Genomic DNA, 24,256 nt, shown 5'->3' on the forward strand with positions numbered 1-24,256 from the left:
CCTCTGATTCCCCGCCTCTTATTTCCCGCCTCTGATTCCCCGCCTCTGATTCCCCGCCTCTGATTCCCTGCCACAGATTCCCCGGCTCTGATTCCCTGCATCAGATTCCCTGCCTCAGATTCCCCGCCTCTGATTCCCCGCCTCTTATTCCCCGCCTCTGATTCCCCGCCTCTGATTCCCCGTGTCTGATTCCCTGCCTCAGATTCCCCGGCTCTGATACCCTGCATCAGATTCCCTGCCTCAGATTCCCTGCCTCTGATTCCCCGCCTCTGATTCCCTGCCTCTGATTCCCCGCCTCTGATTCTTGCCTCAGATTACCTGCCTCAGATTCCCTGCCTCAGATTTCCTGCTTCTGATTCCCCGCCTTTGATTCCCTGCCTCTTATTCCCCGCCTCTGATTCCCCGCATCTGATTCCCCGCCTCTGATTCCCTGCCTCTGATTCCCTGCCTCTGATTCCCTGCCTCTGATTCCCTGCCTCTTATTCCCTGCCTCTGATTCCCTGCCACTGATACCCCGCCTCCGATTCCACACCAATGTTTCACCGCCTCTGTTTCTCTGCCTCTTATTTCCCGGCTCAGATTCGCCGGCTCTGATTCCGCGCCTCTGATTCCACGCTTCTCTTTCCGTGTCTCTGATAGCCCGCCTCTGATTCCCCGCCTCTGATTCCCCACCTTCCATTCCCCGCCTCTCTTTCCCTGCCTCTATTTCTGCGCCTCTTTCTCTGCCTCTCTTTCTCCACATCTCTTTTCCTCCCTCTGATTCCCCGCCTCTGATTCCCCGCCTCTGATTCCCTGCCTCTGATTCCCCGCCTCTGATTCCCTGCCTCAGATTCCCTGCCTCAGATTCCCTGCCTCAGATTCCGGTCCTCTGATTTCCCGCCTCTGATTCCACGCCACTTATTCCCCGCCTCTGATTCCCCGCCTCTGTTTCCCCGCCTCTGATTCCCCGCCACTGATTCCCCGCCTCTGATTCCACGCCTCTGATTCCCCGCCACTGATTCCAGGCCTCTTATTCCCCGCCTCTGATTCCCCACCTCTGATTGCCTGCCACTGATTGCCCGCCTCTGATTCCCCGCCTCTGTTTCCCCGCCTCTGATTCCCCACCTCTGTCTGTATGCCTCTCTTTCGCCTCCGCTTTTTCCCCTACACTCTTTCCGCGCCTGTCTTTCCCTCCCTCAATTTCAACAACACTGTTTGATCTGTTTTGTGTACCTCATTTTCAACACACAAGTTCCAACCACTATGTTTCGCCCATCACTTTCCCCGCCTCTATTTTTCCACCTATGTTTACCCGCCTCTGTTTACCCACCTGTTTCACCGCCTCTGATTCCCCGCCTCTGATTCCCCACCTCTGTCTCGACGCCTCTCTTTCGCCTCCACTCTTTCCACTCCACGCTTTCCGTGCCTGTCTTTCCCTCCCTCAATTTCAACAACACTGTTTGATCTGTTTTGTGTACCTGATTTTAAACACACAAGTTCCAACCACTATGTTTTGCCCGCCTCTTTCCCCGCCGCTATTTATCCACCTATGTTTACCTGCCTCTGTTTACCCGCCTGTTTCCCCACCTCTGATTCCCCACCTTTCATTCCCCGCCTCTCTTTCCCTGCCTCTATTTCCGCGCCTCTTTCTCTGCCTCTCCTTCCCCACAACGCTTTTCCTCCCGCTGATTCCCCGCCTCTGATTCCCCGCCTCTGATTCGCTGCCTCTGATTCCCCGCCTCTGATTCCCTGCCTCAGATTCCCTGCCTCAGATTCCCTGCCTCAGATTCCCTGCCTCTGATTCCCCGCCTCTGATTCCCAGCCTCTTATTCCCCGCCTCTGATTCCCCGCCTCTGATTCCCTGCCTCAGATTCCCTGCCTCAGATTTCCTGCTTCTGATTCCCCGCCTTTGATTCCCTGCCTCTTATTCCCCGCCTCTGATTCCCCGCATCTGATTCCCCGCCTCTGATTCCCTGCCTCTGATTCCCTGCCTCTGATTCCCTGCCTCTGATTCCCTGCCTCTTATTCCCTGCCTCTGATTCCCTGCCACTGATACCCCGCCTCCGATTCCACACCAATGTTTCACCGCCTCTGTTTCTCAGCCTCTTATTTCCCGGCTCAGATTCGCCGGCTCTGATTCCGCGCCTCTGATTCCACGCTTCTCTTTCCGTGTCTCTGATAGCCCGCCTCTGATTCCCCGCCTCTGATTCCCCACCTTTCATTCCCCGCCTCTCTTTCCCTGCCTCTATTTCCGCGCCTCTTTCTCTGCCTCTCTTTCTCCACATCTCTTTTCCTCCCACTGATTCCCCGCCTCTGATTCCCCGCCTCTGATTCCCCGCCTCTGATTCCCTGCCTCTGATTCCCCGCCTCTGATTCCCTGCCTCAGATTCCCTGCCTCAGAATCCCGGCCTCTGATTCCCCGCCTCTGATTCCCCGCCACTTATTCCCCGCCTCTGATTCCCCGCCTCTGATTCCCCGCCTCTGATTCCCTGCCTCAGATTCCCCGGCTCTGATTCCCTGCATCAGATTCCCTGCCTCAGATTCCCTGCCTCTGATTCCCCGCCTCTGATTCCCTGCCTCTGGTTCCCCGCCTCTCATTCCCTGCCTCAGATTCCCTCCCTCAGATTCCCTGCCTCAGATTCCCTGCCTCTGATTCCCCGCCTTTGATTCCCCGCCTCTTATTCCCCGCCTCTGATTCCCCGCCTCTGATTCCCCGCCTCTGATTCCGTGCCTCTGTTTCCCCGCCTCTGATTCCCCGCCTCTGATTCCCCGCCTCAGACTCCCCGGCTCTGATTCCCTGCCTGAGATTCCCTGCCTCAGATACCCCGCCTCAGATTCCGCGCTTCAAATTCCCCGCCTCAGATACCCCTCCTCAGAATCCCCGCCTCAGATTCCCCGCCTCAGATTCCCCGCCTCAGATTCCCCGCCTCAGATTCCCCGCCTCAGATTCCCCGCCTCAGATTCCCCGCCTCAGATTCCCCGCCTCAGATTCCCCGCCTCAGATTCCCTGCCTCTGATTCCCTGCCTCTGGTTCCCTGCCTCTGATTCCCTGCCTCTGATTCCCTGCCTCTGATTCCCTGCCTCTGATTCCCTGCCTCTGATTCCCTGCCTCTAAATCCTTGCCTCTGATTCCCTGCCTCTGATTCCCTGCCTCTGATTCCGCGCCTCTGATTCCCCGCCTCTCTTTCCGTGTCTCTGATTCCCCGCCTCTGATTCCCCGCCTCTGTTTCCCCGCCTCTGATTCCCCACCTCTGTCTGTATGCCTCTCTTTCGCCTCCGCTTTTTCCCCTACACTCTTTCCGTGCCTCTCTTTCCCTCCCTCAATTTCAACAACTCTGTTTGATCTGTTCTGTGTACCTCATTTTCAACACACAAGTTCCAACCACTATGTTTCACCCATCACTTTCCACGCCTCTATTTTTCCACCTATGTTTACCCGCCTCTGTTTACCCACCTGTTTCACCGCCTCTGATTCCCCGCCTCTGATTCCCCACCTCTGTCTCGACGCCTCTCTTTCGCCTCCACTCTTTCCACTCCACTCTTTCCGTGCCTGTCTTTCCCTCCCTCAATTTCAACAAAACTGTTTGATCTGTTTTGTGTACCTCATTTTAAACACACAAGTTCCAACCACTATGTTTTGCCCGCCTCTTTCCCCGCCGCTATTTATCCACCTATGTTTACATGCCTCTGTTTACCCGCCTGTTTCCCCACCTCTGATTCCCCACCTTTCATTCCCCGCCTCTCTTTCCCTGCCTCTATTTCCGCGCCTCTTTCTCTGCCTCCCTTTCCCCACAACGCTTTTCCTCCCGCTGATTCCCCGCCTCTGATTCCCCGCCTCTGATTCCCTGCCTCTGATTCCCCACCTCTGATTTCCTGCCTCAGATTCCCTGCCTCAGATTCCCCGCCTCAGAATCCCCGCCTCAGATTCCCCGCCTCAGATTCCCCGCCTCAGATTCCCCGCCTCAGATTCCCCGCCTCAGATTCCCCGCCTCAGATTCCCCGCCTCAGATTCCCCGCCTCAGATTCCCCGCCTCAGATTCCCTGCCTCAGATTCCCTGCCTCTGATTGCCTGCCTCTGATTCCCTGCCTCTAAATCCCTGCCTCTGATTCCCTGCCTCTAAATCCCTGCCTCTGATTCCCTGCCTCTGATTTCCTGCCTCTGATTCCGCGCCTCTGATTCCCCGCCTCTCTTTCCGTGTCTCTGATTCCCCGCCTCAGATTCCCTGCCTCAGATACCCTGCCTCTCTTTGCCTGCCTCTATTTCCGTGCCTCTTTCTCTGCATCTAGTTTCCCACATCTCATTTGCCCCCTCTGATTACCCGCCTCTGATTCCATGCCTCTGATTCCCCGCTCTGATTCCCCGCCTCTGATTCCCCGCCTCTGATTCCCTGCCTCAGATTCCCTGCCTCAGATTCCTTTCCTCAGATTCCCTGCCTCTGTTTCCCTGCCTCTGATTCCCCACATCTGATTCCCCACCTCAGATTCCCCGGCTCTGATTCCCTGCCTGAGATTCCATGCCTCAGATTCGCCGCCTCAGATTCCCTGCCTCAGATTCCCCGCCTCAGATTCCCCGCCTCAGATGCCCCGCCTCAGATTCCCCGCCTCAGATTCCCCGCCTCAGATTCCCCGCCTCAGTTTCTCCACCTCAGATTCCCCGCCTCAGATTCCCTGCCTCAGATTCCCTGCCTCAGATTCCCTGCCTCAGCTTCCCTTCATCTGATTCCCTTCATCTGATTCCCTGCCTCTGATTCCCTGCCTCTGATTCCCTGCCTCTGATTCCCCGCCTCTGATTCCCCGCCTCAGATTCCCTGCCTCAGATTCCCTGCCTCAGATTCCCTGCCTCAGATTGACTGCCTCAGAGTCCCTGCCTCTGATTGCCTGCCTCTGATTCCCTGCCTCTGATTCCCTGCCTCTGATTCCACGCCTCTCTTTCCTTGTCTCTGATTCCACGCCTCTGATTCCCTGCCTCTGATACCCTGCCTCTCTTTGCCTGCCTCTATTTCCGTGCCTCTTTCTCTGCATCTAGTTTCCCACATCTCATTTGCCCCCTCTGATAACCCGCCTCTGATTCCATGCCTCTGATTCACTGCCTCAGATTCTGTGCCTCAGATTCCCCGACTCAGATTTACTGACTCAGATTCCCCGCCTCAGATTCCCTGCCTCAGATTCCCTGCCTCAGATTCCCTGCCTCAGATTCCCTGCCTCAGATTCCCTGTCTCCGATTCCCCGCCTCTGATTCCCCGCCTCTGATTCCCTGCCACTGATACCCCGCCTCCGATTCCACACCAATGTTTCACAGCCTCTGTTTCTCTGCCTCTTATTTCCCGGCTCAGATTCGCCGGCTCTGATTCCGCGCCTCTGATACCACGCTTCTCTTTCCGTGTCTCTGATAGCCCGCCTCTGATTCCCCGCCTCTGATTCCCCACCTTTCATTCCCCGCCTCTCTTTCCCGGCCTCTATTTCCGCACCTCTTTCTCTGCCTCTCTTTCCCCACATCTCTTTTCCTCCCGCAGATTCCCCGCCTCTGATTCCCCGCCTCTGATTCCCTGCCTCTGATTCCCCGCCTCTGATTCCCTGCCTCAGATTCCCTGCCTCAGATTCCCTGCCTCAGATTCCCAGCCTCTGATTCCCCGCCTCTTATTTCCCGCCTCTGATTCCCCGCCTCTGATTCCCCGCCTCTGATTCCCTGCCACAGATTCCCCGGCTCTGATTCCCTGCATCAGATTCCCTGCCTCAGATTCCCCGCCTCTGATTCCCCGCCTCTTATTCCCCGCCTCTGATTCCCCGCCTCTGATTCCCCGTGTCTGATTCCCTGCCTCAGATTCCCCGGCTCTGATTCCCTGCATCAGATTCCCTGCCTCAGATTCCCTGCCTCTGATTCCCCGCCTCTGATTCCCTGCCTCTGATTCCCCGCCTCTGATTCCTGCCTCAGATTACCTGCCTCAGATTCCCTGCCTCAGATTTCCTGCTTCTGATTCCCCGCCTTTGATTCCCTGCCTCTTATTCCCCGCCTCTGATTCCCCGCATCTGATTCCCCGCCTCTGATTCCCTGCCTCTGATTCCCTGCCTCTGATTCCCTGCCTCTGATTCCCTGCCTCTTATTCCCTGCCTCTGATTCCCTGCCACTGATACCCCGCCACCGATTCCACACCAATGTTTCACCGCCTCTGTTTCTCTGCCTCTTATTTCCCGGCTCAGATTCGCCGGCTCTGATTCCGCGCCTCTGATTCCACGCTTCTCTTTCCGTGTCTCTGATAGCCCGCCTCTGATTCCCCGCCTCTGATTCCCCACCTTCCATTCCCCGCCTCTCTTTCCCTGCCTCTATTTCCGCGCCTCTTTCTCTGCCTCTCTTTCTCCACATCTCTTTTCCTCCCTCTGATTCCCCGCCTCTGATTCCCCGCCTCTGATTCCCTGCCTCTGATTCCCCGCCTCTGATTCCCTGCCTCAGATTCCCTGCCTCAGATTCCCTGCCTCAGATTCCGGGCCTCTGATTTCCCGCCTCTGATTCCACGCCACTTATTCCCCGCCTCTGATTCCCCGCCTCTGTTTCCCCGCCTCTGATTCCCCGCCACTGATTCCCCGCCTCTGATTCCACGCCTCTGATTCCCCGCCTCTGATTCCAGGCCTCTTATTCCCCGCCTCTGATTCCCCACCTCTGATTGCCTGCCACTGATTGCCCGCCTCTGATTCCCCGCCTCTGTTTCCCCGCCTCTGATTCCCCACCTCTGTCTGTATGCCTCTCTTTCGCCTCCGCTTTTTCCCCTACACTCTTTCCGCGCCTCTCTTTCCCTCCCTCAATTTGAACAAATCTGTTTGATCTGTTCTGTGTACCTCATTTTCAACACACAAGTTCCAACCACTATGTTTCACCCATCACTTTCCCCGCCTCTATTTTTCCGCCTATGTTTACCCGCCTCTGTTTACCCACCTGTTTCACCGCCTCTGATTCCCCGCCTCTGATTCCCCACCTCTGTCTCGACGCCTCTCTTTCGCCTCCACTCTTTCCACTCCACGCTTTCCGTGCCTGTCTTTCCCTCCCTCAATTTCAACAACACTGTTTGATCTGTTTTGTGTACCTGATTTTAAACACACAAGTTCCAACCACTATGTTTTGCCCGCCTCTTTCCCCGCCGCTATTTATCCACCTATGTTTACCTGCCTCTGTTTACCCGCCTGTTTCCCCACCTCTGATTCCCCACCTTTCATTCCCCGCCTCTCTTTCCCTGCCTCTATTTCCGCGCCTCTTTCTCTGCCTCTCCTTCCCCACAACGCTTTTCCTCCCGCTGATTCCCCGCCTCTGATTCCCCGCCTCTGATTCCCTGCCTCTGATTCCCCGCCTCTGATTCCCTGCCTCAGATTCCCTGCCTCAGATTCCCTGCCTCAGATTCCCTGCCTCTGATTCCCCGCCTCTGATTCCCAGCCTCTTATTCCCCGCCTCAGATTCCCCGCCTCTGATTCCCTGCCTCAGATTCCCTGCCTCAGATTTCCTGCTTCTGATTCCCCGCCTTTGATTCCCTGCCTCTTATTCCCCGCCTCTGATTCCCCGCATCTGATTCCCCGCCTCTGATTCCCTGCCTCTGATTCCCTGCCTCTGATTCCCTGCCTCTGATTCCCTGCCTCTTATTCCCTGCCTCTGATTCCCTGCCACTGATACCCCGCCTCCGATTCCACACCAATGTTTCACCGCCTCTGTTTCTCAGCCTCTTATTTCCCGGCTCAGATTCGCCGGCTCTGATTCCGCGCCTCTGATTCCACGCTTCTCTTTCCGTGTCTCTGATAGCCCGCCTCTGATTCCCCGCCTCTGATTCCCCACCTTTCATTCCCCGCCTCTCTTTCCCTGCCTCTATTTCCGCGCCTCTTTCTCTGCCTCTCTTTCTCCACATCTCTTTTCCTCCCACTGATTGCCCGCCTCTGATTCCCCGCCTCTGATTCCCTGCCTCTGATTCCCCGCCTCTGATTCCCTGCCTCAGATTCCCTGCCTCAGATTCCCTGCCTCAGAATCCCGGCCTCTGATTCCCCGCCTCTGATTCCCCGCCACTTATTCCCCGCCTCTGATTCCCCGCCTCTGATTCCCCGCCTCTGATTCCCTGCCTCAGATTCCCCGGCTCTGATTCCCTGCATCAGATTCCCTGCCTCAGATTCCCTGCCTCTGATTCCCCGCCTCTGATTCCCTGCCTCTGGTTCCCCGCCTCTGATTCCCTGCCTCAGATTCCCTCCCTCAGATTCCCTGCCTCAGATTCCCTGCCTCTGATTCCCCGCCTTTGATTCCCCGCCTCTTATTCCCCGCCTCTGATTCCCCGCCTCTGATTCCCCGCCTCTGATTCTGTGCCTCTGTTTCCCCGCCACTGATTGCCCGCCTCTGATTCCCCGCCTCTGTTTCCCCGCCTCTGATTCCCCACCTCTGTCTGTATGCCTCTCTTTCGCCTCCGCTTTTTCCCCTACACTCTTTCCGTGCCTCTCTTTCCCTCCCTCAATTTCAACAACTCTGTTTGATCTGTTCTGTGTACCTCATTTTCAACACACAAGTTCCAACCACTATGTTTCACCCATCACTTTCCCCGCCTCTATTTTTCCGCCTATGTTTACCCGCCTCTGTTTACCCACCTGTTTCACCGCCTCTGATTCCCCGCCTCTGATTCCCCACCTCTGTCTCGACGCCTCTCTTTCGCCTCCACTCTTTCCACTCCACGCTTTCCGTGCCTGTCTTTCCCTCCCTCAATTTCAACAACACTGTTTGATCTGTTTTGTGTACCTGATTTTAAACACACAAGTTCCAACCACTATGTTTTGCCCGCCTCTTTCCCCGCCGCTATTTATCCACCTATGTTTACCTGCCTCTGTTTACCCGCCTGTTTCCCCACCTCTGATTCCCCACCTTTCATTCCCCGCCTCTCTTTCCCTGCCTCTATTTCCGCGCCTCTTTCTCTGCCTCTCCTTCCCCACAACGCTTTTCCTCCCGCTGATTCCCCGCCTCTGATTCCCCGCCTCTGATTCCCTGCCTCTGATTCCCCGCCTCTGATTCCCTGCCTCAGATTCCCTGCCTCAGATTCCCTGCCTCAGATTCCCTGCCTCTGATTCCCCGCCTCTGATTCCCAGCCTCTTATTCCCCGCCTCAGATTCCCCGCCTCTGATTCCCTGCCTCAGATTCCCTGCCTCAGATTTCCTGCTTCTGATTCCCCGCCTTTGATTCCCTGCCTCTTATTCCCCGCCTCTGATTCCCCGCATCTGATTCCCCGCCTCTGATTCCCTGCCTCTGATTCCCTGCCTCTGATTCCCTGCCTCTGATTCCCTGCCTCTTATTCCCTGCCTCTGATTCCCTGCCACTGATACCCCGCCTCCGATTCCACACCAATGTTTCACCGCCTCTGTTTCTCAGCCTCTTATTTCCCGGCTCAGATTCGCCGGCTCTGATTCCGCGCCTCTGATTCCACGCTTCTCTTTCCGTGTCTCTGATAGCCCGCCTCTGATTCCCCGCCTCTGATTCCCCACCTTTCATTCCCCGCCTCTCTTTCCCTGCCTCTATTTCCGCGCCTCTTTCTCTGCCTCTCTTTCTCCACATCTCTTTTCCTCCCACTGATTGCCCGCCTCTGATTCCCCGCCTCTGATTCCCTGCCTCTGATTCCCCGCCTCTGATTCCCTGCCTCAGATTCCCTGCCTCAGATTCCCTGCCTCAGAATCCCGGCCTCTGATTCCCCGCCTCTGATTCCCCGCCACTTATTCCCCGCCTCTGATTCCCCGCCTCTGATTCCCCGCCTCTGATTCCCTGCCTCAGATTCCCCGGCTCTGATTCCCTGCATCAGATTCCCTGCCTCAGATTCCCTGCCTCTGATTCCCCGCCTCTGATTCCCTGCCTCTGGTTCCCCGCCTCTGATTCCCTGCCTCAGATTCCCTCCCTCAGATTCCCTGCCTCAGATTCCCTGCCTCTGATTCCCCGCCTTTGATTCCCCGCCTCTTATTCCCCGCCTCTGATTCCCCGCCTCTGATTCCCCGCCTCTGATTCTGTGCCTCTGTTTCCCCGCCTCTGATTCCCCGCCTCTGATTCCCCACCTCAGACTCCCCGGCTCTGATTCCCTGCCTGAGATTCCCTGCCTCAGATACCCCGCCTCAGATTCCGCGCTTCAGATTCCCCGCCTCAGATACCCCTCCTCAGAATCCCCGCCTCAGATTCCCCGCCTCAGATTCCCCGCCTCAGATTCCCCGCCTCAGATTCCCCGCCTCAGATTCCCCGCCTCAGATTCCCCGCCTCAGATTCCCCGCCTCAGATTCCCCGCCTCAGATTCCCCGCCTCAGATTCCCTGCCTCTGATTCCCTGCCTCTGATTCCCTGCCTCTGATTCCCTGCCTCTGATTCCCTGCCTCTGATTCCCTGCCTCTGATTCCCTGCCTCTGATTCCCTGCCTCTAAATCCTTGCCTCTGATTCCCTGCCTCTGATTCCCTGCCTCTGATTCCGCGCCTCTGATTCCCCGCCTCTCTTTCCGTGTCTCTGATTCCCCGCCTCAGATTCCCTGCCTCAGATACCCTGCCTCTCTTTGCCTGCCTCTATTTCCGTGCCTCTTTCTCTGCATCTAGATTCCCACATCTGATTTGCCCCCTCTGATTACCCGCCTCTGATTCCATGCCTCTGATTCCCCGCCTCTGATTCCCCGCCTCTGATTCCCCGCCTCTGATTCCCTGCCTCAGATTCCCTGCCTCAGATTCCTTTCCTCAGATTCCCTGCCTCTGTTTCCCCGCCTCTGTTTCCCCACGTCTGATTCCCCACCTCAGATTCCCCGCCTCTGATTCCCTGCCTGAGATTCCATTCCTCAGATTCCCCGCCTCAGATTCCCTGCCTCAGATTCCCCGCCTCAGATTCCCCACCTCAGATTCCCTGCCTCAGATTCCCCGCCTCAGATTCCCCTCCTCAGTTTCTCCGCCTCAGATTCCCCGCCTCAGATTCCCTGCCTCAGATTCCCTGCCTCAGATTCCCTGCCTCAGCTTCCCTTCATCTGATTCCCTTCATCTGATTCCCTCCCTCTGATTCCCTGCCTCTGATTCCCTGCCTCTGATTCCCTGCCTCTGATTCCCCGCCTCAGATTCCCTGCCTCAAATTCCCTGCCTCAGATTCCCTGCCTCAGATTTCCTGCCTCAGATTCCCTGCCTCTGATTGCCTGCCTCTGATTCCCTGCCTCTGTTTCAATGCCTCTGATTCCCTGCCTCTGATTCCCTGCCTCTGATTCCCTGCCTCTGATTCCCTGCCTCTGATTCCGCACCTCTAATTCCACGCCTCTCTTTCCTTGTCTCTGATTCCACGCCTCTGATTCCCTGCCTCTGATACCCTGCCTCTCTTTGCCTGCCTCTATTTCCGTGACTCATTCTCTGCATCTAGTTTCCCACATCTCATTTGCCCCCTCTGATAACCCGCCTCTGATTCCATGCCTCTGATTCACTGCCTCAGATTCCGTGCCTCAGATTCCCCGACTCAGATTTACCGCCTCAGAATCCCCGCCTCAGATTCCGTGCCTCAGATTCACTGCCTCAGATTCCCTGCCTCAGATTCCCTGCCTCAGATTCCCTGTCTCCGATTCCACGCCTCTGATTCCCCGCCTCTGATTCCCCGCCTCTGATTCCCAGCCTCTGAATCCCCGCCTCTGAATCCCCGCCTCTGATTCCCCGCCTCTGTTTCCCCGCCTCTGATTCCCCGCCACTGATTCCCCGCCTCTGATTCCACGCCTCTGATTCCCCGCATCTGATTCCAGGCCTCTTATTCCCCGCCTCTGATTCCCCACCTCTGATTGCCTGCCACTGATTGCCCGCCTCTGATTCCCCGCCTCTGTTTCCCCGCCTCTGATTCCCCACCTCTGTCTGTATGCCTCTCTTTCGCCTCCGCTTTTTCCCCTACACTCTTTCCGTGCCTCTCTTTCCCTCCCTCAATTTCAACAACTCTGTTTGATCTGTTCTGTGTACCTCATTTTCAACACACAAGTTCCAACCACTATGTTTCACACATCACTTTCCACGCCTCTATTTTTCCACCTATGTTTACCCGCCTCTGTTTACCCACCTGTTTCACCTCCTCTGATTCCCCGCCTCTGATTCCCCACCTCTGTCTCGACGCCTCTCTTTCGCCTCCACTCTTTCCACTCCACTCTTTCCGTGCCTGTCTTTCCCTCCCTCAATTTCAACAACACTGTTTGATCTGTTTTGTGTACCTCATTTTAAACACACAAGTTCCAACCACTATGTTTTGCCCGCCTCTTTCCCCGCCGCTATTTATCCACCTATGTTTACATGCCTCTGTTTACCCGCCTGTTTCCCCACCTCTGATTCCCCACCTTTCATTCCCCGCCTCTCTTTCCCTGCCTCTATTTCCGCGCCTCTTTCTCTGCCTCCCTTTCCCCACAACGCTTTTCCTCCCGCTAATTCCCCGCCTCTGATTCCCCGCCTCTGATTCCCTGCCTCTGATTCCCCACCTCTGATTTCCTGCCTCAGATTCCCTGCCTCAGATTCCCTGCCTCAGATTCCCTGCCTCTGATTCCCCGCCTCTGATTCCCCGCCTCTTATTCCCCGCCTCTGATTCCCCGCCTCTGATTCCCCGTGTCTGATTCCCTGCCTCAGATTCCCCGGCTCTGATTCCCTGCATCAGATTCCCTGCCTCAGATTCCCTGCCTCTGATTCCCCGCCTCTGATTCCCTGCCTCTGATTCCCCGCCTCTGATTCCTGCCTCAGATTCCCTGCCTCAGATTCCCTGCCTCAGATTTCCTGCTTCTGATTCCCCACCTTTGATTCCCTGCCTCTTATTCCCCGCCTCTGATTCCCCGCATCTGATTCCCCGTCTCTGATTCCCTGCCTCTGATTCCCTGCCTCTGATTCCCTGCCTCTGATTCCCTGCCTCTTATTCCCTGCCTCTGATTCCCTGCCACTGATACCCCGCCTCCGATTCCACACCAATGTTTCACCGCCTCTGTTTCTCTGCCTCTTATTTCCCGGCTCAGATTCGCCGGCTCTGATTCCGCGCCTCTGATTCCACGCTTCTCTTTCCGTGTCTCTGATAGCCCGCCTCTGATTCCCCGCCTCTGATTCCCCACCTTCCATTCCCCGCCTCTCTTTCCCTGCCTCTATTTCCGCGCCTCTTTCTCTGCCTCTCTTTCTCCACATCTCTTTTCCTCCCTCTGATTCCCCGCCTCTGATTCCCCGCCTCTGATTCCCTGCCTCTGATTCCCCGCCTCTGATTCCCTGCCTCAGATTCCCTGCCTCAGATTCCCTGCCTCAGATTCCCGGCCTCTGATTCCCCGCCTCTGATTCCACGCCACTTATTCCCCGCCTCTGATTCCCCGCCTCTGATTCCCCGCCTCTGATTCCCTGCCTCAGATTCCCCGGCTCTGATTCCCTGCATCAGATTCCCTGCCTCAGATTCCCTGCCTCTGATTCCCCGCCTCTGATTCCCTGCCTCTGACTCCCCGCCTCTGATTCCCTGCCTCAGATTCCCTGCCTCAGATTCCCTGCCTCAGATTCCCCGCCTCAGATTCCCCGCCTCAGATGCCCCGCCTCAGATTCCCCGCCTCAGATTCCCCGCCTCAGATTCCCTGCCTCTGATTCCCCGCCTCTGATTCCCCGCCTCTGATTCCCTGCCTCAGATTCCCCGGCTCTGATTCCCTGCATCAGATTCCCTGCCTCAGATTCCCTGCCTCTGATTCCCCGCCTCTGATTCCCTGCCTCTGACTCCCCGGCTCTGATTCCCTGCCTCAGATTCCCTGCCTCAGATTCCCTGCCTCAGATTCCCTGCCTCTGATTCCCCGCCTTTGATTCCCCGCCTCTTATTCCCCGCCTCTGATTCCCCGCCTCTGATTCCCTGCCTCTGTTTCCCCGTCTCTGAATCCCCGCCTCAGATTCCCCGCCTCAGATACCCCGCCTCAGAATCCCCGCCTCAGATTCCCCGCCTCAGATTCCCCGCCTCAGATTCCCCGCCTCAGATTCCCCGCCTCAGATTCCCCGCCTCAGATTCCCCGCCTCAGATTCCCCGCCTCAGATTCGCCGCCTCAGATTCCCAGCCTCAGATTCCCTGCCTCTGATTGCCTGCCTCTGATTCCCTGCCTCTAAATCCCTGCCTCTGATTCCCTGCCTCTAAATCCCTGCCTCTGATTCCCTGCCTCTGATTTCCTGCCTCTGATTCCGCGCCTCTGATTCCCCGCCTCTCTTTCCGTGTCTCTGATTCCCCGCCTCAGATTCCCTGCCTCAGATACCCTGCCTCTCTTTGCCTGCCTCTATTTCCGTGCCTCTTTCTCTGCATCTAGTTTCCCACATCTCATTTGCCCCCTCTGATTACCCGCCTCTGATTCCATGCCTCTGATTCCCCGCCTCTGATTCCCCGCCTCTGATTCCCCGCCTCTGATTCCCTGCCTCAGATTCCCTGCCTCAGATTCCTTTCCTCAGATTCCCTGCCTCTGTTTCCCTGCCTCTGATTCCCCACATCTGATTCCCCACCTCAGATTCCCCGGCTCTGATTCCCTGCCTGAGATTCCATGCCTCAGATTCGCCGCCTCAGATTCCCTGCCTCAGATTCCCCGCCTCAGATTCCCCGCCTCAGATGCCCCGCCTCAGATTCCCCGCCTCAGATTCCCCGCCTCAGATTCCCCGCCTCAGTTTCTCCACCTCAGATTCCCCGCCTCAGATTCCCTGCCTCAGATTCCCTGCCTCAGATTCCCTGCCTCAGCTTCCCTTCATCTGATTCCCTTCATCTGATTCCCTGCCTCTGATTCCCTGCCTCTGATTCCCTGCCTCTGATTCCCCGCCTCTGATTCCCCGCCTCAGATTCCCTGCCTCAGATTCCCTGCCTCAGATTCCCTGCCTCAGATTGACTGCCTCAGAGTCCCTGCCTCTGATTGCCTGCCTCTGATTCCCTGCCTCTGATTCCCTGCCTCTGATTCCCTGCCTCTGATTCCCTGCCTCTGATTCCCTGCCTCTGATTCCCTGCCTCTGATTCCGCACCTCTGATTCCACGCCTCTCTTTCCTTGTCTCTGATTCCACGCCTCTGATTCCCTGCCTCTGATACCCTGCCTCTCTTTGGCTGCCTCTATTTCCGTGCCTCTTTCTCTGCATCTAGTTTCCCACATCTCATTTGCCCCCTCTGATAACCCGCCTCTGATTCCATGCCTCTGATTCACTGCCTCAGATTCTGTGCCTCAGATTCCCCGACTCAGATTTACTGACTCAGATTCCCCGCCTCAGATTCCCTGCCTCAGATTCCCTGCCTCAGATTCCCTGCCTCAGATTCCCTGCCTCAGATTCCCTGTCTCCGATTCCCCGCCTCTGATTCCCCGCCTCTGATTCCCTGCCACTGATACCCCGCCTCCGATTCCACACCAATGTTTCACAGCCTCTGTTTCTCTGCCTCTTATTTCCCGGCTCAGATTCGCCGGCTCTGATTCCGCGCCTCTGATACCACGCTTCTCTTTCCGTGTCTCTGATAGCCCGCCTCTGATTCCCCGCCTCTGATTCCCCACCTTTCATTCCCCGCCTCTCTTTCCCGGCCTCTATTTCCGCACCTCTTTCTCTGCCTCTCTTTCCCCACATCTCTTTTCCTCCCGCAGATTCCCCGCCTCTGATTCCCCGCCTCTGATTCCCTGCCTCTGATTCCCCGCCTCTGATTCCCTGCCTCAGATTCCCTGCCTCAGATTCCCTGCCTCAGATTCCCAGCCTCTGATTCCCCGCCTCTGATTCCCCGCCTCTTATTTCCCGCCTCTGATTCCCCGCCTCTGATTCCCCGCCTCTGATTCCCTGCCACAGATTCCCCGGCTCTGATTCCCTGCATCAGATTCCCTGCCTCAGATTCCCTGCCTCTGATTCCCCGCCTCTGATTCCCTGCCTCTGATTCCCCGCCTCTGATTCCCTGCCTCAGATTCCCTGCCTCTGAATCCCCGCCTCTGATTCCCCGCCTCTGTTTCCCCGCCTCTGATTCCCCGCCACTGATTCCCCGCCTCTGATTCCACGCCTCTGATTCCCCGCATCTGATTCCAGGCCTCTTATTCCCCGCCTCTGATTCCCCACCTCTGATTGCCTGCCACTGATTGCCCGCCTCTGATTCCCCGCCTCTGTTTCCCCGCCTCTGATTCCCCACCTCTGTCTGTATGCCTCTCTTTCGCCTCCGCTTTTTCCCCTACACTCTTTCCGTGCCTCTCTTTCCCTCCCTCAATTTCAACAACTCTGTTTGATCTGTTCTGTGTACCTCATTTTCAACACACAAGTTCCAACCACTATGTTTCACCCATCACTTTCCCCGCCTCTATTTTTCCGCCTATGTTTACCCGCCTCTGTTTACCCACCTGTTTCACCGCCTCTGATTCCCCGCCTCTGATTCCCCACCTCTGTCTCGACGCCTCTCTTTCACCTCCACTCTTTCCACTCCACTCTTTCCGTGCCTGTCTTTCCCTCCCTCAATTTCAACAACACTGTTTGATCTGTTTTGTGTACCTCATTTTAAACACACAAGTTCCAACCACTATGTTTTGCCCGCCTCTTTCCCCGCCGCTATTTATCCACCTATGTTTACATGCCTCTGTTTACCCGCCTGTTTCCCCACCTCTGATTCCCCACCTTTCATTCCCCGCCTCTCTTTCCCTGCCTCTATTTCCGCGCCTCTTTCTCTGCCTCCCTTTCCCCACAACGCTTTTCCTCCCGCTGATTCCCCGCCTCTGATTCCCCGCCTCTGATTCCCTGCCTCTGATTCCCCACCTCTGATTTCCTGCCTCAGATTCCCTGCCTCAGATTCCCTGCCTCAGATTCCCTGCCTCTGATTCCCCGCCTCTGATTCCCCGCCTCTTATTCCCCGCCTCTGATTCCCCGCCTCTGATTCCCCGTGTCTGATTCCCTGCCTCAGATTCCCCGGCTCTGATTCCCTGCATCAGATTCCCTGCCTCAGATTCCCTGCCTCTGATTCCCCGCTTCTGATTCCCTGCCTCTGATTCCCCGCATCTGATTCCCCGCCTCTGATTCCCTGCCTCTGATTCCCTGCCTCTGATTCCCTGCCTCAGATTCCCTGCCTCAGATTCCCTGCCTCAGCTTCCCTTCATCTGATTCCCTTCATCTGATTCCCTGCCTCTGATTCCCTGCCTCTGATTCCCTGCCTCTGATTCCCCGCCTCTGATTCCCCGCCTCAGATTCCCTGCCTCAGATTCCCTGCCTCAGATTCCCTGCCTCAGATTTCCTGCCTCAGAGTCCCTGCCTCTGATTGCCTGCCTCTGATTCCCTGCCTCTGATTCCCTGCCTCTGATTCCCTGCCTCTGATTCCCTGCCTCTGATTCCCTGCCTCTGATTCCCTGCCTCTGATTCCCTGCCTCTGATTCCGCACCTCTGATTCCACGCCTCTCTTTCCTTGTCTCTGATTCCACGCCTCTGATTCCCTGCCTCTGATACCCTGCCTCTCTTTGCCTGCCTCTATTTCCGTGCCTCTTTCTCTGCATCTAGTTTCCCACATCTCATTTGCCCCCTCTGATAACCCGCCTCTGATTCCATGCCTCTGATTCACTGCCTCAGATTCTGTGCCTCAGATTCCCCGACTCAGATTTACCGACTCAGATTCCCCACCTCAGATTCCCTGCCTCAGATTCCCTGCCTCAGATTCCCTGCCTCAGATTCCCTGCCTCAGAATCCCTGTCTCCGATTCCCCGCCTCTGATTCCCCGCCTCTGATTCCCTGCCACTGATACCCCGCCTCCGATTCCACACCAATGTTTCACAGCCTCTGTTTCTCTGCCTCTTATTTCCCGGCTCAGATTCGCCGGCTCTGATTCCGCGCCTCTGATACCACGCTTCTCTTTCCGTGTCTCTGATAGCCCGCCTCTGATTCCCCGCCTCTGATTCCCCACCTTTCATTCCCCGCCTCTCTTTCCCGGCCTCTATTTCCGCACCTCTTTCTCTGCCTCTCTTTCCCCACATCTCTTTTCCTCCTGCAGATTCCCCGCCTCTGATTCCCTGCCTCTGATTCCCTGCCTCTGATTCCCCGCCTCTGATTCCCTGCCTCAGATTCCCTGCCTCAGATTCCCTGCCTCAGATTCCCAGCCTCTGATTCCCCACCTCTGATTCCCCGCCTCTTATTTCCCGCCTCTGATTCCCCGCCTCTGATTCCCCGCCTCTGATTCCCTGCCGCAGATTCCCCGGCTCTGATTCCCTGCATCAGATTCCCTGCCTCAGATTCCCTGCCTCTGATTCCCCGCCTCTGATTCCCTGCCTCTGATTCCCCGCCTCTGATTCCCTGCCTCAGATTCCCTGCCTCTGAATCCCCGCCTCTGAATCCCCGCCTCTGTTTCCCCGCCTCTGATTCCCCGCCACTGATTCCCCGCCTCTGATTCCACGCCTCTGATTCCCCGCATCTGATTCCAGGCCTCTTATTCCCCGCCTCTGATTCCCCACCTCTGATTGCCTGCCACTGATTGCCCGCCTCTGATTCCCCGCCTCTGTTTCCCCGCCTCTGATTCCCCACCTCTGTCTGTATGCCTCTCTTTCGCCTCCGCTTTTTCCCCTACACTCTTTCCGTGCCTCTCTTTCCCTCCCTCAATTTCAACAACTCTGTTTGATCTGTTCTGTGTACCTCATTTTCAACACACAAGTTCCAACCACTATGTTTCACCCATCACTTTCCCCGCCTCTATTTTTCCGCCTATGTTTACCCACCTCTGTTTACCCACCTGTTTCACCGCCTCTGATTCCCCGCCTCTGATTCCCCACCTCTGTCTCGACGCCTCTCTTTCGCCTCCACTCTTTCCACTCCACTCTTTCCGTGCCTGTCTTTCCCTCCCTCAATTTCAACAACACTGTTTGATCTGTTTTGTGTACCTCATTTTAAACACACAAGTTCCAACCACTATGTTTTGCCCGCCTCTTTCCCCGCCGCTATTTATCCACCTATGTTTACATGCCTCTGTTTACCCGCCTGTTTCCCCACCTCTGAATCCCCACCTTTCATTCCCCGCCTCTCTTTCCCTGCCTCTATTTCCGCGCCTCTTTCTCTGCCTCCCTTTCCCCACAACGCTTTTCCTCCTGCTGATTCCCCGCCTCTGATTCCCCGCCTCTGATTCCCTGCCTCTGATTCCCCACCTCTGATTTCCTGCCTCAGATTCCCTGCCTCAGATTCCCTGCCTCTGATTCCCCGCCTCTGATTCCCTGCCTCTGATTCCCCGCCTCTGATTCCTGCCTCAGATTACCTGCCTCAGATTCCCTGCCTCAGATTTCCTGCTTCTGATTCCCCGCCTTTGATTCCCTGCCTCTTATTCCCCGCCTCTGATTCCCCGCATCTGATTCCCCGCCTCTGATTCCCTGCCTCTGATTCCCTGCCTCTGATTCCCTGCCTCTGATTCCCTGCCTCTTATTCCCTGCCTCTGATTCCCTGCCACTGATACCCCGCCTCTGATTCCACACCAATGTTTCACCGCCTCTGTTTCTCTGCCTCTTATTTCCCGGCTCAGATTCGCCGGCTCTGATTCCGCGCCTCTGATTCCACGCTTCTCTTTCCGTGTCTCTGATAGCCCGCCTCTGATTCCCCGCCTCTGATTCCCCACCTTCCATTCCCCGCCTCTCTTTCCCTGCCTCTATTTCCGCGCCTCTTTCTCTGCCTCTCTTTCTCCACATCTCTTTTCCTCCCTCTGATTCCCCGCCTCTGATTCCCCGCCTCTGATTCCCTGCCTCTGATTCCCCGCCTCTGATTCCCTGCCTCAGATTCCCTGCCTCAGATTCCCTGCCTCAGATTCCCGGCCTCTGATTTCCCGCCTCTGATTCCACGCCACTTATTCCCCGCCTCTGATTCCCCGCCTCTGTTTCCCCGCCTCTGATTCCCCGCCACTGATTCCCCGCCTCTGATTCCACGCCTCTGATTCCCCGCCTCTGATTCCAGGCCTCTTATTCCCCGCCTCTGATTCCCCACCTCTGATTGCCTGCCACTGATTGCCCGCCTCTGATTCCCCGCCTCTGTTTCCCCGCCTCTGATTCCCCACCTCTGTCTGTATGCCTCTCTTTCGCCTCCGCTTTTTCCCCTACACTCTTTCCGCGCCTCTCTTTCCCTCCCTCAATTTGAACAAATCTGTTTGATCTGTTCTGTGTACCTCATTTTCAACACACAAGTTCCAACCACTATGTTTCACCCATCACTTTCCCCGCCTCTATTTTTCCGCCTATGTTTACCCGCCTCTGTTTACCCACCTGTTTCACCGCCTCTGATTCCCCGCCTCTGATTCCCCACCTCTGTCTCGACGCCTCTCTTTCGCCTCCACTCTTTCCACTCCACGCTTTCCGTGCCTGTCTTTCCCTCCCTCAATTTCAACAACACTGTTTGATCTGTTTTGTGTACCTGATTTTAAACACACAAGTTCCAACCACTATGTTTTGCCCGCCTCTTTCCCCGCCGCTATTTATCCACCTATGTTTACCTGCCTCTGTTTACCCGCCTGTTTCCCCACCTCTGATTCCCCACCTTTCATTCCCCGCCTCTCTTTCCCTGCCTCTATTTCCGCACCTCTTTCTCTGCCTCTCCTTCCCCACAACGCTTTTCCTCCCGCTGATTCCCCGCCTCTGATTCCATGCCTCTGATTCCCTGCCTCTGATTCCCCGCCTCTGATTCCCTGCCTCAGATTCCCTGCCTCAGATTCCCTGCCTCAGATTCCCTGCCTCTGATTCCCCGCCTCTGATTCCCAGCCTCTTATTCCCCGCCTCTGATTCCCCGCCTCTGATTCCCTGCCTCAGATTCCCTGCCTCAGATTTCCTGCTTCTGATTCCCCGCCTTTGATTCCCTGCCTCTTATTCCCCGCCTCTGATTCCCCTCATCTGATTCCCCGCCTCTGATTCCCTGCCTCTGATTCCCTGCCTCTGATTCCCTGCCTCTGATTCCCTGCCTCTTATTCCCTGCCTCTGATTCCCTGCCACTGATACCCCGCCTCCGATTCCACACCAATGTTTCACCGCCTCTGTTTCTCTGCCTCTTATTTCCCGGCTCAGATTCGCCGGCTCTGATTCCGCGCCTCTGATTCCACGCTTCTCTTTCCGTGTCTCTGATAGCCCGCCTCTGATTCCCCGCCTCTGATTCCCCACCTTTCATTCCCCGCCTCTCTTTCCCTGCCTCTATTTCCGCGCCTCTTTCTCTGCCTCTCTTTCTCCACATCTCTTTTCCTCCCACTGATTCCCCGCCTCTGATTCCCCGCCTCTGATTCCCTGCCTCTGATTCCCCGCCTCTGATTCCCTGCCTCAGATTCCCTGCCTAGGATTCCCTGCCTCAGAATCCCGGCCTCTGATTCCCCGCCTCTGATTCCCCGCCACTTATTCCCCGCCTCTGATTCCCCGCCTCTGATTCCCCGCCTCTGATTCCCTGCCTCAGATTCCCCGGCTCTGATTCCCTGCATCAGATTCCCTGCCTCAGATTCCCTGCCTCTGATTCCCCGCCTCTGATTCCCTGCCTCTGGTTCCCCGCCTCTGATTCCCTGCCTCAGATTCCCTCCCTCAGATTCCCTGCCTCAGATTCCCTGCCTCTGATTCCCCGCCTTTGATTCCCCGCCTCTTATTCCCAGCCTCTGATTCCCCGCCTCTGATTCCCCGCCTCTGATTCCGTGCCTCTGTTTCCCCACCTCTGATTCCCCGCCTCTGATTCCCCGCCTCAGACCCCCCGGCTCTGATTCCCTGCCTGAGGTTCCCTGCCTCAGATACCCCGCCTCAGATTCCGCACTTCAGATTCCCCGCCTCAGATACCCCTCCTCGGAATCCCCGCCTCAGATTCCCCGCCTCAGATTCCCCGCCTCAGATTCCCCGCCTCAGATTCCCCGCCTCAGATTCCCCGCCTCAGATTCCCCGCCTCAGATTCCCCGCCTCAGATTCCCCGCCTCAGATTCCCCGCCTCAGATTCCCTGCCTCTGATTCCCTGCCTCTGATTCCCTGCCTCTGATTCCCTGCCTCTGATTCCCTGCCTCTGATTCCCTGCCTCTGATTCCCTGCCTCTGATTCCCTGCCTCTAAATCCTTGCCTCTGATTCCCTGCCTCTGATTCCCTGCCTCTGATTCCGCGCCTCTGATTCACCGCCTCTCTTTCTGTGTCTCTGATTCCCCGCCTCAGATTCCCTGCCTCAGATACCCTGCCTCTCTTTGCCTGCCTCTATTTCCGTGCCTCTTTCTCTGCATCTAGATTCCCACATCTGATTTGCCCCCTCTGATTACCCGCCTCTGATTCCATGCCTCTGATTCCCCGCCTCTGATTCCCCGCCTCTGATTCCCCGCCTCTGATTCCCTGCCTCAGATTCCCTGCCTCAGATTCCTTTCCTCAGATTCCCTGCCTCTGTTTCCCCGCCTCTGATTCCCCACGTCAGATTCCCCACCTCAGATTCCCCGCCTCTGATTCCCTGCCTGAGATTCCATTCCTCAGATTCCCCGCCTCAGATTCCCTGCCTCAGATTCCCCGCCTCAGATTCCCCACCTCAGATTCCCTGCCTCAGATTCCCCGCCTCAGATTCCCCTCCTCAGTTTCTCCGCCTCAGATTGCCCGCCTCAGATTCCCTGCCTCAGATTCCCTGCCTCAGATTCCCTGCCTCAGCTTCCCTTCATCTGATTCCCTTCATCTGATTCCCTCCCTCTGATTCCCTGCCTCTGATTCCCTGCCTCTGATTCCCCGCCTCTGATTCCCTGCCTCTGATTCCCTGCCTCTGATTCCCTGCCTCTGATTCCGCACCTCTAATTCCACGCCTCTCTTTCCTTGTCTCTGATTCCACGCCTCTGATTCCCTGCCTCTGATACCCTGCCTCTCTTTGCCTGCCTCTATTTCCGTGACTCATTCTCTGCATCTAGTTTCCCACATCTCATTTGCCCCCTCTGATAACCCGCCTCTGATTCCATGCCTCTGATTCACTGCCTCAGATTCCGTGCCTCAGATTCCCCGACTCAGATTTACCGCCTCAGATTCCCCGCCTCAGATTCCGTGCCTCAGATTCACTGCCTCAGATTCCCTGCCTCAGATTCCCTGCCTCAGATTCCCTGTCTCCGATTCCCCGCCTCTGATTCCCCGCCTCTGATTCCCCGCCTCTGATTCCCAGCCTCTGAATCCCCGCCTCTGAATCCCCGCCTCTGATTCCCCGCCTCTGTTTCCCCGCCTCTGATTCCCCGCCACTGATTCCCCGCCTCTGATTCCACGCCTCTGATTCCCCGCATCTGATTCCAGGCCTCTTATTCCCCGCCTCTGATTCCCCACCTCTGATTGCCTGCCACTGATTGCCCGCCTCTGATTCCCCGCCTCTGTTTCCCCGCCTCTGATTCCCCACCTCTGTCTGTATGCCTCTCTTTCGCCTCCGCTTTTTCCCCTACACTCTTTCCGTGCCTCTCTTTCCCTCCCTCAATTTCAACAACTCTGTTTGATCTGTTCTGTGTACCTCATTTTCAACACACAAGTTCCAACCACTATGTTTCACCCATCACTTTCCCCGCCTCTATTTTTCCGCCTATGTTTACCCGCCTCTGTTTACCCACCTGTTTCACCGCCTCTGATTCCCCGCCTCTGATTCCCCACCTCTGTCTCGACGCCTCTCTTTCGCCTCCACTCTTTCCACTCCACTCTTTCCGTGCCTGTCTTTCCCTCCCTCAATTTCAACAACACTGTTTGATCTGTTTTGTGTACCTCATTTTAAACACACAAGTTCCAACCACTATGTTTTGCCCGCCTCTTTCCCCGCCGCTATTTATCCACCTATGTTTACATGCCTCTGTTTACCCGCCTGTTTCCCCACCTCTGATTCCCCACCTTTCATTCCCCGCCTCTCTTTCCCTGCCTCTATTTCCGCGCCTCTTTCTCTGCCTCCCTTTCCCCACAACGCTTTTCCTCCCGCTGATTCCCCGCCTCTGATTCCCCGCCTCTGATTCCCTGCCTCTGATTCCCCACCTCTGATTTCCTGCCTCAGATTCCCTGCCTCAGATTCCCAGCCTCAGATTCTCTGCCTCTGATTCCCCGCCTCTGATTCCCCGCCTCTTATTCCCCGCCTCTGATTCCCCGCCTCTGATTCCCCGTGTCTGATTCCCTGCCTCAGATTCCCCGGCTCTGATTCCCTGCATCAGATTCCCTGCCTCAGATTCCCTGCCTCTGATTCCCCGCCTCTGATTCCCTGCCTCTGATTCCCCGCCTCTGATTCCTGCCTCAGATTCCCTGCCTCAGATTCCCTGCCTCAGATTTCCTGCTTCTGATTCCCCGCCTTTGATTCCCTGCCTCTTATTCCCCGCCTCTGATTCCCCGCATCTGATTCCCCGTCTCTGATTCCCTGCCTCTGATTCCCTGCCTCTGATTCCCTGCC

The sequence above is a fragment of the Narcine bancroftii genome, chromosome 3, assembly GCF_036971445.1.
Source record: "Narcine bancroftii isolate sNarBan1 chromosome 3, sNarBan1.hap1, whole genome shotgun sequence".
In the NCBI taxonomy this organism is placed as follows: domain Eukaryota; kingdom Metazoa; phylum Chordata; class Chondrichthyes; order Torpediniformes; family Narcinidae; genus Narcine; species Narcine bancroftii.